The 14,094-nt window shown below is 33.2% G+C and overlaps 1 protein-coding gene across 6 annotated transcripts in view; it reads left to right on the top strand.

Moving 5' to 3' along the window:
• Positions 1–6,827: 6,827 nt before the first annotated feature.
• LOC124359773 (paired box protein Pax-5) overlaps positions 6,828–14,094 on the top strand; it is a 181,550-nt gene continuing 174,283 nt past the window's right edge. For all 6 annotated transcript variants that reach the window (XM_046812790.1, XM_046812788.1, XM_046812789.1 and 3 more), the window contains exon 1: positions 6,828–7,134. The gene's annotated coding sequence lies outside the window, so the exon portion shown is untranslated. The remainder of the gene's footprint in view (positions 7,135–14,094) is intronic.

The following is a 14,094-nucleotide window of genomic DNA, read 5'->3' as shown; positions in this document are numbered from 1 at the left end:
TACCTTGACGTCGCGTTCAGTACTGAGTGCTTTATATCAGGACAATGTAGTTCTTAAATGTGAAGACCTAACACAGCTTTTACTATACACTTTAAAACCTTGACGTCGCGTTCAGTACTGAGTGCTTTATATCAGAACAATGTAGTTCTTAAATGTGAAGACCTAACACAGCTTATACTATACACTTTAAAACCTTAACGTCGCGTTCAGTACTGATTGCTTTATATCAGGACAATATAGCTTTTAAATTTTCAGTTTCTAACACCTCTTTTCGTTGTTCGTTAATACGTTCTATTTTGTAGATAAACGGTTCTTTTCGAAATTGAATTACTCATTTTAATGTTTCGATCAGTATTTATTATTATTGCCTCTACTTTAAATCATCTGCGATATATTCATGTATGTAATACAGTTTTCTAAAATAATCCTTTCTTTTCATATGCTTTAGTCCTCGCACGTAAGTATATAAAACTCGGGTCACATTCAAAAACTGAGATGTCATTTGGCACGTGTGTGCCAAAGTTTGTCTTTATTACTACCTCGGAAAATAGGAGAAACAAAATATATTTATTTTAGGGGTTGAAATCCTATTTCATCTATGAGTTTAAATATATTAAATTTGTCCGTTGAGAACATAGGATACGTCCATGTCAAAATTCATCTTTCTAGGACTGGAGAAGGTTTAAAAACCAAATGTAGCTGAAACTCCTAGGAATGTTTGATCATTAAGAAATACTTTAGTTTTCTCTGTAAGTTCAGTAGTTTCATGAGTGAGGTAAATGTTACCTTTCTGAGATATAATAAAGTTGAAGAATTAGTCTTAGAATTATATGATTGAGTGAGGACTTTGCCAGTTATATAGAAATTCGTCAAGCTAAAATATAAATTTGTCAGGGTACTTGTAAACGCTGGTGTACGAGGTAAAAATTCGTTAAATTTTACCTACAGCTTTTCAATAGCGAACTAGATTGAATTGTGATTGCGTTACTAGGTCTTGAAACGACCTCTTACTCACGATAGAGAATAATTAATTATATATGAAGTATCGACAGCTGAAGTAATGGCTAAGAGCTTCATGGGTTAACGAGTGGTTTTGAACGTCAAATTTTACCACCATATCAGCCTGGATAGACTCTATTTCCTACGAATACCCGGGTTCAGGTTATGGTCAGTTTGACCAACGAGAACATGAACCACGAGAGGAAGACGCCAGGTAGATGTTCTGTACGTCCCAGTTGCTATCTAGTGAGGGATGCTTCGTCACCTAATAAACAGTGCCCACTCGGTGGTTTTATTAACCATTAAGATGCTGCTTGTAGCACGGTACGGTGGCAGCGGTCTCATCCGACGTTACCTAGACGAGGCACAAAATAGTAATGAGAAGAATAAGCCCGATAACCAAAAGAAAATCGCTCAAAAGAAGCGACGACCTGTGTTTTATTGACACTAACATAATGAGTTGAGTTCTTGTACTGAGTAGTTTGTAACCAATTTACTGGTTAAATAACAGAATAACTAGTATATTAACGTAGCTATGGTGAAAGAGTTGAGTTAATGCGAATGTTGAATTTAGCTACAGTTCACCTTCCACTTAGTGCATAGTCTGAAATCTGACTTAGTTATACATTTGACTTCTGGAATCTGGAATCCACGTCCATCTTAAAAGATCTAAAATAGTCCACGACGAAAGCACAATATCTCATACACAAACTGACCTACAAACTAGAAATGATTTACTTATAGATAAGCAACATTACATTCGATAATGGTGAATGTCAATCCATGAGATTTGACTGAGCCGAATATTGTTACACCGGTCTTATGGGTAAAATGGCTTTACTATTCACATCCCTTATCTCATTTCACTGTAATTTTGTTTCTGCTAATGTCAAAAGATCTTACCACAAAAGTTCACCAGGTGCCGTACCATCGGTATGCCTAAAGGTATACAATAGGCCCAATAGGCCCAATTTTGTTTTTAATATACATCAATAAATTGAAAAAAATACCACCGGAGAAGGAATTTGTGTTTAGCACACCTAGTGCACGAATCCCAGAGTGAGATACTAATTAATAGCCATAAAAGCCGAGTTGGATACACTAATGTTTGGCTGATCTTCAGCAAAATCTCTCCCGCCAGTTGCTGATGAACAAAATCCGATCTCTCTTTGTCTGCAGGCATGATAACTGTCGAAAGAGTTTACCTAAATTGTAGAAATTTGGTTTTAAAAACCCTTTCGACAACTTCCACATCGCTATAAAAATTTTAAACATCCGGACAAAATGGTTCTTTGGGATTCTTTACTTTTGTCTGTTGAGAAGTGGCTCTGGTTACATTGGTTTTATGGGTAGCCTTGTTAGCAACGATAGAAACACAGAATAAACAAAATAATAAATAAATAGAACATTTTGTGTAGATTTATCATATGATAAGTTTACTGTAACTTATCAACACATATATGTGATGGAGTTACTTTGTTGGATTGGTTGCTTGTATGAAAATCTTAAACATTTTTTCTCATCTTGCGAAACCTATTTCATAACAAGCTAATCGATAAATAGGTATCTTTATTGTGTTATGCTGACTGGGACCACTGATGAAAATAGCATTGACTTTATGTATGCTATTTAAATATTTCCATTACTCAATTTCTTGTCTTTCTGTTAAGTACTAATATGATATCGATTCGAAATTAACTTTACTAAGACCTAGTCTTAACCTTCGAAACAAAGCTCGGAACTGAAGCTATAACATGCTATAATATGAAATTTACTTGCTTTAAGTAGTTAACACTCATTTATACTTGCATATTCCTATGAAAGTGAACACAAAGGCAAGAGAAAATCTTCTACTACCGCAAAATAAATACAGATGTAGATAGTAATTAAATTGACCATAAAATTGGAATGACTCCTAATGTTATCTTTGATAATATCTTGATTTTATGAGATAGAATATGCAACAAAAATTCATTGTTAAAAAAACATTCTCCAGATTAATAACATAACTGTAGGAAGAATTCATTCATCTGAAGCAGAATTAATTCTTACGCTCAAGTTCAAAACTATAAGGTTAGTGTTGTGTTAAACACCACCTGAACATTCTAAGAATGTCTGCATAGCTAGCTATCCTGACAAAAGTAAAGGCAAGGCGGTACAATCGGTCAACAGCTAATGACAATGTTGCTGTTTTTCTCGTGTTATCCAAAATGTATGACATTAAAAATTTTTAACACCAGATAAAGAAGCAGTTCAATCTCATTTTATTTTTTTTTTTTATTGAGAGATCGGAATTGGTTTCGACAGGTCAAGTTGGAAATTGAACAACTATGCACTAAAAACCTGTGATTGCATCTCGACTCAGAATTTCCAACCATCTTTATTGTAGAGAAATGTTTTTACAATATAAGCTAAGACATTGTATGTGCTCTATACATGTTCATTCTATTTGAAGTAGATAATTTAGCACTTGCAGGGATTAAAGAGTCAAAATTTATTGTTGAACTATATTTGAGAACAAATAACTGATACCTGTGACATGTTTGGCACTCCTTTAATACCAAGAATGCTGTGTATGATAAATATTTATTTCTAAGGCGTTTTCTTTTCGTATATTTTTGTTTTACTTGCTTAATTAAAAATCTTATGCTTATATTTTAGCTCAAGTTGATCAACTACAGGTCCAATAACTGTTAACAATGTTAGTAACTTATATTAGCATGTTAAACATGCCACCTTGTGTGAGAGTTTTAACTTAATCGTTTACTATTATTAGTTTAAATACTTATATTAAGCGGTTGAAAGTAATCAATTTGTCTAATATGAAGAAACGAAATCAACGGCCACGACCACGGCGATTGTAATAACCAGTAACTTACCTAATGGTTATTAGCACCATCAAGGTCTAAGAACCTCAGCCTCTACGGTCGTTTACTTACTCTCTTTCTAAGAGATAAGTTACTACTGGGTTTTGATTCTCTATAAGTTTATGGAATCTATAATCTCTCACTTTCTAAAAGCTCGCACTTCTATTTTTGGAAAAATCCAAGCCTCTAGATTTTTATACCCTAAAAGCTGCTAGCTCATGGGGATTTTTATTTTGAGAATACTAAACCTCTGAGAATTTATGACTTCTTAAGAACTTTGAATCTTCGGAAATTGTTGTTTTGTAGGTTTAGGGCTAATGAATCTCAGATCTATGGGAGTTCCAGCCTTCTGTGAAATTTTAGAATCGGAGCTGTAGATCTCTGGAAGCCCCTGGGTTCAGAGGCTCCCGGATTCTTTAGGTTAACGTATCCTCTGGGATATTCCCGTCTCTAAAACCTCTCAGACTCTGGAAGGTCAGTCACGTGGCCTTACGGCCTCTGGAAGATTCACGTCTCCATCTCTGGACATCCTAACTAACTTCTGCCTACCCGCAATCGTTGCAATGGAAAATATTTCATAAGATTTGGTATAGAGTTTTTACCTTCGAATTAATATTTGTCCTAACATCCTTAATGGTAGCTTCTAACATGGGACAAAATCATCCTAAATATTTTATCCTTCAAATGTGGTGTCATCTGAAACCATTACACTAGTACTATTGATAATTTCTATACTCCTTAAGATATCTCGCCAGTACAGATCGCGCTGCACTAGAGAAAAGGCATTTTACAACGCAGATCCTTTTAAAGACTGCAGGAAATAATTTCTGTCAATGTTGCCCCATATCGTATATTGGGAGAATATTTGTGTTCAGATTGAAGATGTTGATGGAGACATCGAATTTCTGGGTTTGTGTGTGTATTATCTTTACACATGGAGATAATGACTTCTCTGTCCCGCCCTCACCGACATCAGACATCTTTATGATTAGTTTTCGAGGTGATTTATCTATTGTTAGAGACTATAAATTCCATGGCATGGTGCAAATTAGCAAGATGTTTGAAATGGGACAACTTTGTATCAACAAGTATAACTCAGACATATTTTGCAATGGTTAGGCTAATAGGATTGCCACACGATTATAAGATTTTGCTAATAATGCTCCTGTTGGAGGCCACAAGCTTAGGGTGGCGCAAGTTACAGTCCGTACAGTTATGCGCGAAGATTTCACCCACCTCTAGACTGTTACTGCCCAGTAGAGAAGCTTATGAACATTTCAACATTTATGAAAGGATTTGACGATAGCAAGGCTTGGTTATTACGGACATATCTAAGTGTTAAATTTAAATCATTTAACACGTTAGTTGAAGATTTGCTTATTAAAGCAATGAATGAAACCAAGGGCCACCAAACTCTCTAAACTCAAACGCGTATCCTTCCACCTGCCTATCGTTCACTCCTCTGGAACATTAAACCACAAAATGCTATCGATCTGAAACAAACGTGCTATTTTCCCACCTCCAATAAAGTATCAATCATTGGCAAATTGCCCTGTGTTTTAATGGGTTATGTTCACAGAGAGACTGTTCTCTTCACAATTCTTGTTCTGATAGTTTTATATATTTCTTTGCATAAACATATAAGATCGATTTGTAAGATTGTTATAAAATTCATAGTTTATATTAATAAACTATTGTACCTTTAAAGCTGAGTGAGGTAACAAACAAAATTATGAAAACATATACGATTTTTTATTACTTTAAGCTGTTTCATTCCTAAATTAGTCTTAGCAATTAGAAAAGCTATTTTACTCAGAAGTACCACAAAAAAGAGAACTTATGAATAAATGTTTAAGGAAATGTCCTAAAAGCTAGAGTAATGGAGAAGTAGACCATGCTAAAGAAATATGATTCCGTAACATAACAGCAAACTAAAGAAGAGTGTTCTATGCCGCAACCTGAGACTATTAGAGCCTAGAAAATACAGTTGATATAAACAGGCGTTATTAAGTCAGTACAACCTGAAAAGGCAAGGTGTAATAAAATACTTCATTTTCATGTATTGAAAGTGGATCCCCGTACTCTCCTAAGCTCCAAACGAATCTTCACTGGAAACCAACCTGCCTATAATTTGTCAAAGGTTAGAAAATGTAGAATGTGAGAGATCTCATTGGCTGATGAAGGAAGTAAGAGGGGTTCAAAAGGTCACTAAGTCAAAGAAATGAGATCTAATGCTGTTGAGTACTAAGGCCTGCTTAATAATAGACTTCATAGATTCTGGTGTGATGACAAAGATGTTGAAATTCAAAGGTAATGCAACCCATAAACCAACAAAAGGTGCAAAGTTTAAAAACATAGTAGGAAAGATGACACCTGAAAGTCACCGTTTGAGTGAAGAGGGTAATATGCTAATACGATATAATAGAATGGTTCTTAAGCACGACGTCCTGGATCAGTGGATACCCTTAAAGATGGTGACCACGAAGCTCCAACTACAGAAAATATGCAACAAATAAATTGTTAGAAATGTGAACATAAACACGCAACTACCAGTCACTTCTCTAAGATTTCAAAATGAATACAGTCAATGATAAAACAATAAAATTATTTCAAAATATGATAAGAAATATTCAGGGAAAGTAGCAGCAACCTAACTTCTTTAAAACAAGCATTAATAACAAAAGTAAGAGTATAGACAATATACTACGTGCAAAATCAAAAGAAACCATATACAAAACGGACTCAAAAGCAAGTGAAAATGTAATAACAGACGTCATCAAGCCATATCCAAAATGACAAAGTCCACCACGTCATAATGAGCAAATGAGAAACAGAAGAGACAAATATCGTCCTGAGGAATGGAAACAATAGCAAAGCGGGGAGTAGTAGATGGCGAGTGCTGTGGCGTGGAGGGGGTACCTGGACAGGTGGGGAGGGTTCCGTCGTTTGGGCTGGCGGTGAACCATGCTGTGTTCAACACTACAGTGGTGCCGGTCCTCACGCATCACTTGCGCACTCTATACATCGCTGATTCCAAATCCGTTCCCATGCTTCACAGGTTGTAACCATCGACCGTTTTTTCGAGTTCACTAAGTTTTCGGAGTATCTATTTTTTAGGAAAATATTTTGTTCTGGATATTCCCGATATTGTGCATGGTGTCGTATGGAGACCCGCGCGCGGTAGTGAAGTGCGAGTGACTGTTGTGCTTTGAAGACATGTCCAGGACCTGATACACGGTGGCCTGGAGTGTAGGAGCCGATCCCGCGGGTAAGTCTGACCAAGTCATCCGGTAGCGGCAGCGGCCCGCGATCCTGCTAACTCACTCTTCAAATTTTCCCCTTATCAGTTTTTGCCTGTGCGGCCCCATTGAGCATGTTTTGCTTCCCTACTTTACAACATACGTAATTTTTAGCTTATCATTCAGCATGAAAGTAAGTGTTTATTATGAAAAAACGTATTAACTCTCATATTTCTCGACTGTTACATGTTGAGGATAGTATAAAAAATGGCAATTAAAAAGCTTTATAGATATAAATTTCCTAACATATATTATGAAAAAATCAAATCATTCGATTGTTGTATGAAATAAACTATGTTGCAAGATTTAGTTGAGGGGAAACACAGTTCTAAATTTGTTAATTGTTAGGAACAAACATAAGCTCTACAAGTGTTTCTGTGTTCCTTTTAGATAACGGGAAAACATGTGGAAATAACCAATTTAATAAACTAAAAATCTTTGTGATTAACTTATTTAGTAAGAACAGTACATTATTGAAAAATATCTTAAATAGAGAGTTAACTAGGTTTAACACCTCAAATACAAATCATAAACAACAAAAATTAATATAAACACATTAAAAAAGAATGTCATAAAGAAATAACAAGATTGTGAATGTTTACAAATTAAGTGCTTCTTTAAAAAATACTACACTTGTTTCTAAGAATGGAATTTTATCATTTTCTTAAGACGTCAAATACTAAACTACTAGTATGTTAAGCACTCAAACTTTAAACAATTCAATAAGTAAGTAATGATTAGTACTACAAAATCAGTCTTAACAACTCAATTTATCATTAAAAAATGTCCTAAAGACGGCAAAAATTTCAATAATAATAAACGTTAACAAAGGAAGGAAAGTAAATTTTAAACAGTTTTAAAAACTAAACGTAATTGGTTCAGTTGATTTGTTTTTTATGTTTTAAAGTACTATTGTTAACCAACTAGTACTTAAAATATCTGTTAAATAACATAAGTTTTTCGAGTAAAAGGTTGTTGTGAATGAAATAAACGAAGCAGTTTATTGCGATTCTTTAACTGTTTACTTTAATTTGGAGTTTATATTTGCTTGTTCCTTAATGTAATATAGAAACCTACAAAACAAAAGTAAAAGAAGCAGTTAACTATGAAAATTCCAGTCTTCCACGCTATATTTTATACCCATCCATATACAAGTGACATAATTTGCTATTAGAAAAATAAATATACTCAAATTTTAAATTTTTATTCAACAATATAGATAGAAATATTTGTAACCTTCATTTTGTATAATACAAACATTGTAATATTCGTTCTATCATGAAATAAAGTATTTCTCTTAATTTGAACACATAGCCCAACAGGATGAGTGTGGGTAATTACTTTTAAAAACTGTACACGTCTAAAATAAATATTCAACGTGCTGTAATACATTTTAGTCATGTTTTTTCTTTTCAAATCTGTATAATTAATTGTACCGAGCCTTTTACAGCTTTTAAAATACTTAGTAAAATGCCGAATGATAACAATTGGCCTATAATTAGTAGAAGTTAAACTATAGCCTTGTACTTTATAACATTTTTTTAATAATATAATTCTTTTTGTTAGTATTATCCTTTATTATTTCTGCCACAAACTATTATATACGTCCTTTTCTTTACCTTGTACATCTTACTTTTCTCTTAGCTATTTGCACAGAATAATGTTAAAAATATTAAAACTAACTGCCCATTGTGTAATATTTGCATAACGTAAACAGAAAAAGTACTAGTGGTACATAGGTAAAATTTGACTACCCAAAAATCGTATTCAATTTATTAGAAAACAAAGAATGTTTCTTTTTAAATGCGTTTAAAACATCCTATGTTAAAACAAATACTTACTTTAGGCTAATGAGTCGAAATACCTTTTAAATTTGTTAGTCATTATAAAGTAAACGGTCCTGTTTGCGGTTATACATTTTAACAAAATGAGCAGCTCATGGATGGGGGGGGGGGGGCAGGAGCCCGGAGACCAACACATTAAGGATAGCAATTTGGGAGACATTTCGTGACGCTGAGTCCATCAACAATCACTACACGGTCGCTTGACTTGACATTAGTTAACTTGACGTCTGTGTGTACACTGTGCAGGTGGTGGGTCTGTGCTCTTCTCTAACAGAGGAACAGTAACTTGAGGAACAGAAAGTTTTCAGACTAGAACTTGTGATCTGATTATGGCCTAGGTATTTCTTACTCCTTCTTCAAAGTCAGCAGCACGAGACTTTTAGACAACCAATTTAGATTAAAATACACTAATCAATATGTTTTAGATTTGCTGAACGTAAATATCTAGATTAAACTCCTTTTTCATTGTTTTGATACGTCACAAAAAGAGTAATTGTTAAGGAATTTTCAGTAGTCCCTTAGAAGTTTTTCAATTGTTCTGTACAGGTAGAACTACTCACTCAGCGTATTGTCGTTTACGTTTACACGACTCTATTTATTATACTCAGAATATATAGTTTATGTTTTTCGTTGCAGTGGTGGTTTCAGTGGAAAATCCTTAAGATCTAACATTGAATATTTTTAACGAAACTTTTTAGCAGGTTATTGTACTGAGAGTATATCAACGTCTCCATGATGGTTTCCGTAAGCTCCATTCCTTAGTTTAAAAAACATGATCGCTAGCGTGTCTTGAAAGTGTGGAAATTATGCTAGGAGTATAACAATGAGATTCATATTTGTGATTGGAGTTTATATAATTCAGATTTAGACAAAAAATACAATAAGGAAAGCCTTGATAAAATAAAAACAATATCTCCTAAACTACTAATCTGTTTTACCTTGGTATTGCATAATTTACATTTACATAGTAGACTATAAAATTAAATAATATTATACATCTCCTATTATAGTGCTCATCATGTTTTAGGGAAATTATTTAACAAAACTTTATATATAATGAAATAGTATTTTCGTTTATACTTCATGATTGGTTTAGTCCACATTATTTACTTTTATTTGCGTCTAGACGCACGAAGCTAACCAGTTTCATTTCGTTTAGACATACAAAGTGACTTATCTGCTACACGTCTCTATCAACATTGCTATAACTTAAAAGTTTGAATATTTATTGTGATTTAACAATATAATTATACCTACCAAGCAAGCTAAAACAAAGTAATAATTTCATAAGAGATTGTATTAATTTTTTTTGTAAAGGTTATATTTATAGTGTACAAAATAAATAAATTAGTCCTACAATTCATTATTGAAGACAAACGAAATGACAGAAATTGGTAAAACATGTCCAGAGATAGTTAATAACAATAATATCGTCCTAAGACAGATGTAATCAGTAAATTAAAGTCCAAAGACAACTAATAATATCTTCCTAAGACATTTAATCGGTGAAACAATGGGTCCAAAGACAAGTAATAACTGTAGTTCGCTCTAAAGCAATGTCGTTCATAGTACCTGCATGTTGTCATGTAACAGAGTCTTCTCTGAAATTTCTCAAATCAGTAAGCTATGATTTATTTACTCTTACAGATGGAATTTTTGGGCTATAAATTCTTTTTGTCTTACATAGCAAATGAAATTACATATAAGAATTAGTCAAATGCATTAATTAATCATGTAATGAGAGTCGTATTATTGAAACACTTATCATCGTTATAAGTAAAATTAAATTAAATCAAACAATATTTATTTAAAATCAAGGCTGCAGGTTATTCCTAAAGTTAAAAGTCACATATATGTTGAAGCTATATATTTTAAATGTAAATTACAGTGGTTTTAAATTATTACTACTCAATTCATTTATAAAAATCATATTCGCTTGCAAATCTCCTCCAGTCGGTGCCGATTATACAATAACATATAAAGCTGCATAATTAACTCTTGTTTGAATATAAATAAAAATAACATCCTTAATTTTCTAATAAACTTATGTTTTAATTATTTTTGGGCGCCATTAAGTTAAAACAAACTGGTATGTATGCTACATTGTACGCTTTGTATATGCTTTGTACCTCATAATGATCTTTTACGGGTACTGATTTAATTAGATATATTCCACATTTATCTTGCTATATGAGTAATTTACACTGTCACTACATTTTTATTAGAATAATTATAAATTTAATAACAAATCCTCAGAGTATGCAGAGTATTAAACTTTAGACTTTTACAAATGAACCTAATTGACAATGAACGTATTCGTTATAATAAACGTTATTTAATTAAGTTCTTACTGGTCAACAATGAATAAAAAAAATCGGGTGGGCTTCATCCCCAATTATAAAACTCAGGAAGGAAGTTAGAATAAGTGAACACACTTCCAGTACGGTCAGCGGTGGAGCTAGACAATATATTGAGAGAGAGATTACAATTATTGCGAAGTAACGCTGAGACACGGTAAACATTTTAATTGCTAGTAAATGATTACCGGATTGATAAATGTCTTGGGGATTCATAAATAAGCTGGAAGTGGTAGAATGTAGACGGGTTGCTCTGCAGCACTGTAGCAGGCGACCAGCGCTACCCGTCGTACCGCGCGTTGCCGTCTCCACGCCACGTCCCCGCTCGTAAGTCCAGTACTACACTATCCACCTCTTTTTTGCCCTCCTCCATTCTTCAGCAAGTTTTTCTCGCATCAACAGTTTTCCCTTATCTTTATCTAATTTACTATCCGGTCCGGACCTGTTGGAAGCGCCACCGCGGAGAATTTAAATGGTTTCGTTATTTTGAAATCTCTAGATGATCATCTTTCTATTGGCATGTTACTGGAATGTCATTTTGAAATGTTTGTCAAGTTGGCTTTTTAAATATTAAACCATTCAATGTGCAATGTGTTAAATATACAGTTGCGTTTAAAAATTCCGATGTCGTTGGATGCGTATATTGTAAGAGTATATTTTCAAGTTACGTACAGGAAAGTCTACTTTGCTAGACCAGACAATTTGCAAGTATCTATGCGAGTAGTACAAAACCTTCAGTGGGGTGTTGTGGAACCTGCTGTTTAAAGTGGGTTATATTGGCGAAGAATGAAAGGTGCGTAATTGTAAAATTGTATGTGTGAATGAGAATTTTGTGATATGAATGTAAGAAATTTTAGATTAAAATCCATGACGTTTGCTATACAATGTGCTATTGTCGCTGCATTAAAACTGGTTTTATTTGAGTGGCTCACAAACATTTAACTTAAATTCTTATCATGAGTTGGGCTAAGCTTAGCAATTGGACTATATTTAATTTTAAATATAAAAATAATTCAATTCTCAATGTATGTGTCAAGAACACTTACCAGAACCATCATGTAGGGAAAACGTTGCGTTTTGGTAGAAAGCTGTGATATTATGACTTGTATTTGTATGCAACGCGAATGTAATTGCGCGAACATTACACATTGCAAGTACTGCTCTGGTTGTTGCTAATTTCCAAGATGTTTATGAATTCTGAAACGATCAATAGTGAATACAATTTAAAATTCGTGATACAATTGAAGACTCTTGGAGCAATTGGAGATTTTTCAAATATTATTAAATATTAATAAAAACAATACTTTTCCAAATTGTTTATTTTTTGGATGAGGCCTTTCGAAAGCAAAGGTTTCATCATCAGGCGTCTCCACAATGGAGTCCAAAAATAAACAATTTGGAAAAGTATTGTTTTTATTGACATTTCGTGATACAATGTTACCATGAAAATCCACATTAACGCAAAACAGAGAGGATGGCCTCATTCTAAGGTTTACTTTTTGGACTAAAAAGTATGAAATGTATAGTAAGTTTTTACCTTACTTTCAGTTACTATCGTGAGTTGATTGATTATGAATAAATATATTTAAGATTAAATTAAATTTTAATATTTAAGCACTATAAATCCAAGTAGACAACCTTAAATGTATGTACGTGATTAACTCGAGATTTCACGGTATATACGTTTGATATACATACAGAATGGCGTTTGAAAATATTTTGTAAAGAAACATAAATTCCATTTTAGTGGTACAGTTAAAAATCGTTCTGGCGATTCTGAACCGTCATTCAAAATGGTCTTCCAAAATAAGAGAATATTTTAAGCTTTATAATTACTAAGGAATTTAAAGATTAAAGAATATTCCGTACGCTTTTACAAAGACTGAACCGTGGACAATAGCTCGTACTCAACGAAAAAATAAATGTTAATGCTATTACAATGAATCTGGCATTTACAAAGTATTTTACTTTGAGGCAATATATTTATTTTCCAAGTGGAAACAAATTTGTAAAAGAAAATAATATTTATCAAATAATTCATTCCTGTTGGACGACAATACGTTAATTGATTAAATTTGCTACACTAACGTTACAATATCTCCCCTTACAATTAACCTCATACCATAAAGGCCTATAACTATATATATTAAGATAGATATTAAGATATTTGTAAAAATATATGTAGCAATTCAATTTGAGTTATATTAAAATCGTCTACAATATTTCGAAATTTGCCATTTTTTAATTTACATTAGATTGATAAAAATCACGCTAAGTGAAAACATGTTTTTATACGTACCCAGTATAGTTCTGTGTAAAATATAATAAAACTTTTAGGGAAATCAATTGATATTGTAAATTTTAAATCATAATTTTGCGGTTTTTTTATTAATAAAATGTTTTACAGTGAAATTGTTTAAAATAGAAATAGTATGCTTATGGATTTATATTTAAATCGCAAAATTATTTTAATATTCCTGATACCGAATAACCCTATAAGCTCTAAGGTCCACCTGGTCACTCTCGTCCACGCTATAATGTTCCCGCAGCCTTGATCAAGACTTCCGGTTCCTCATCGAACAAAAACGTCTTGTCACGGTGCTACACGACGCGGTGTGGCGTCCAAAGCCAAGTCCATCAACAATTCCAGTTACTTATCCCATGCCCATAAGCTTTTACGCAAGTTTATGGATATAGAGTTTAATAGTGGGGATTTCTGAAAATACCA

The sequence above is a fragment of the Homalodisca vitripennis genome, chromosome 4 (assembly GCF_021130785.1).
Source record: "Homalodisca vitripennis isolate AUS2020 chromosome 4, UT_GWSS_2.1, whole genome shotgun sequence".
Lineage (NCBI taxonomy): Eukaryota > Metazoa > Arthropoda > Insecta > Hemiptera > Cicadellidae > Homalodisca > Homalodisca vitripennis.
Note: the sequence above shows the minus strand (reverse complement) of the source record. Positions and strands in the feature narration are given on the sequence as shown.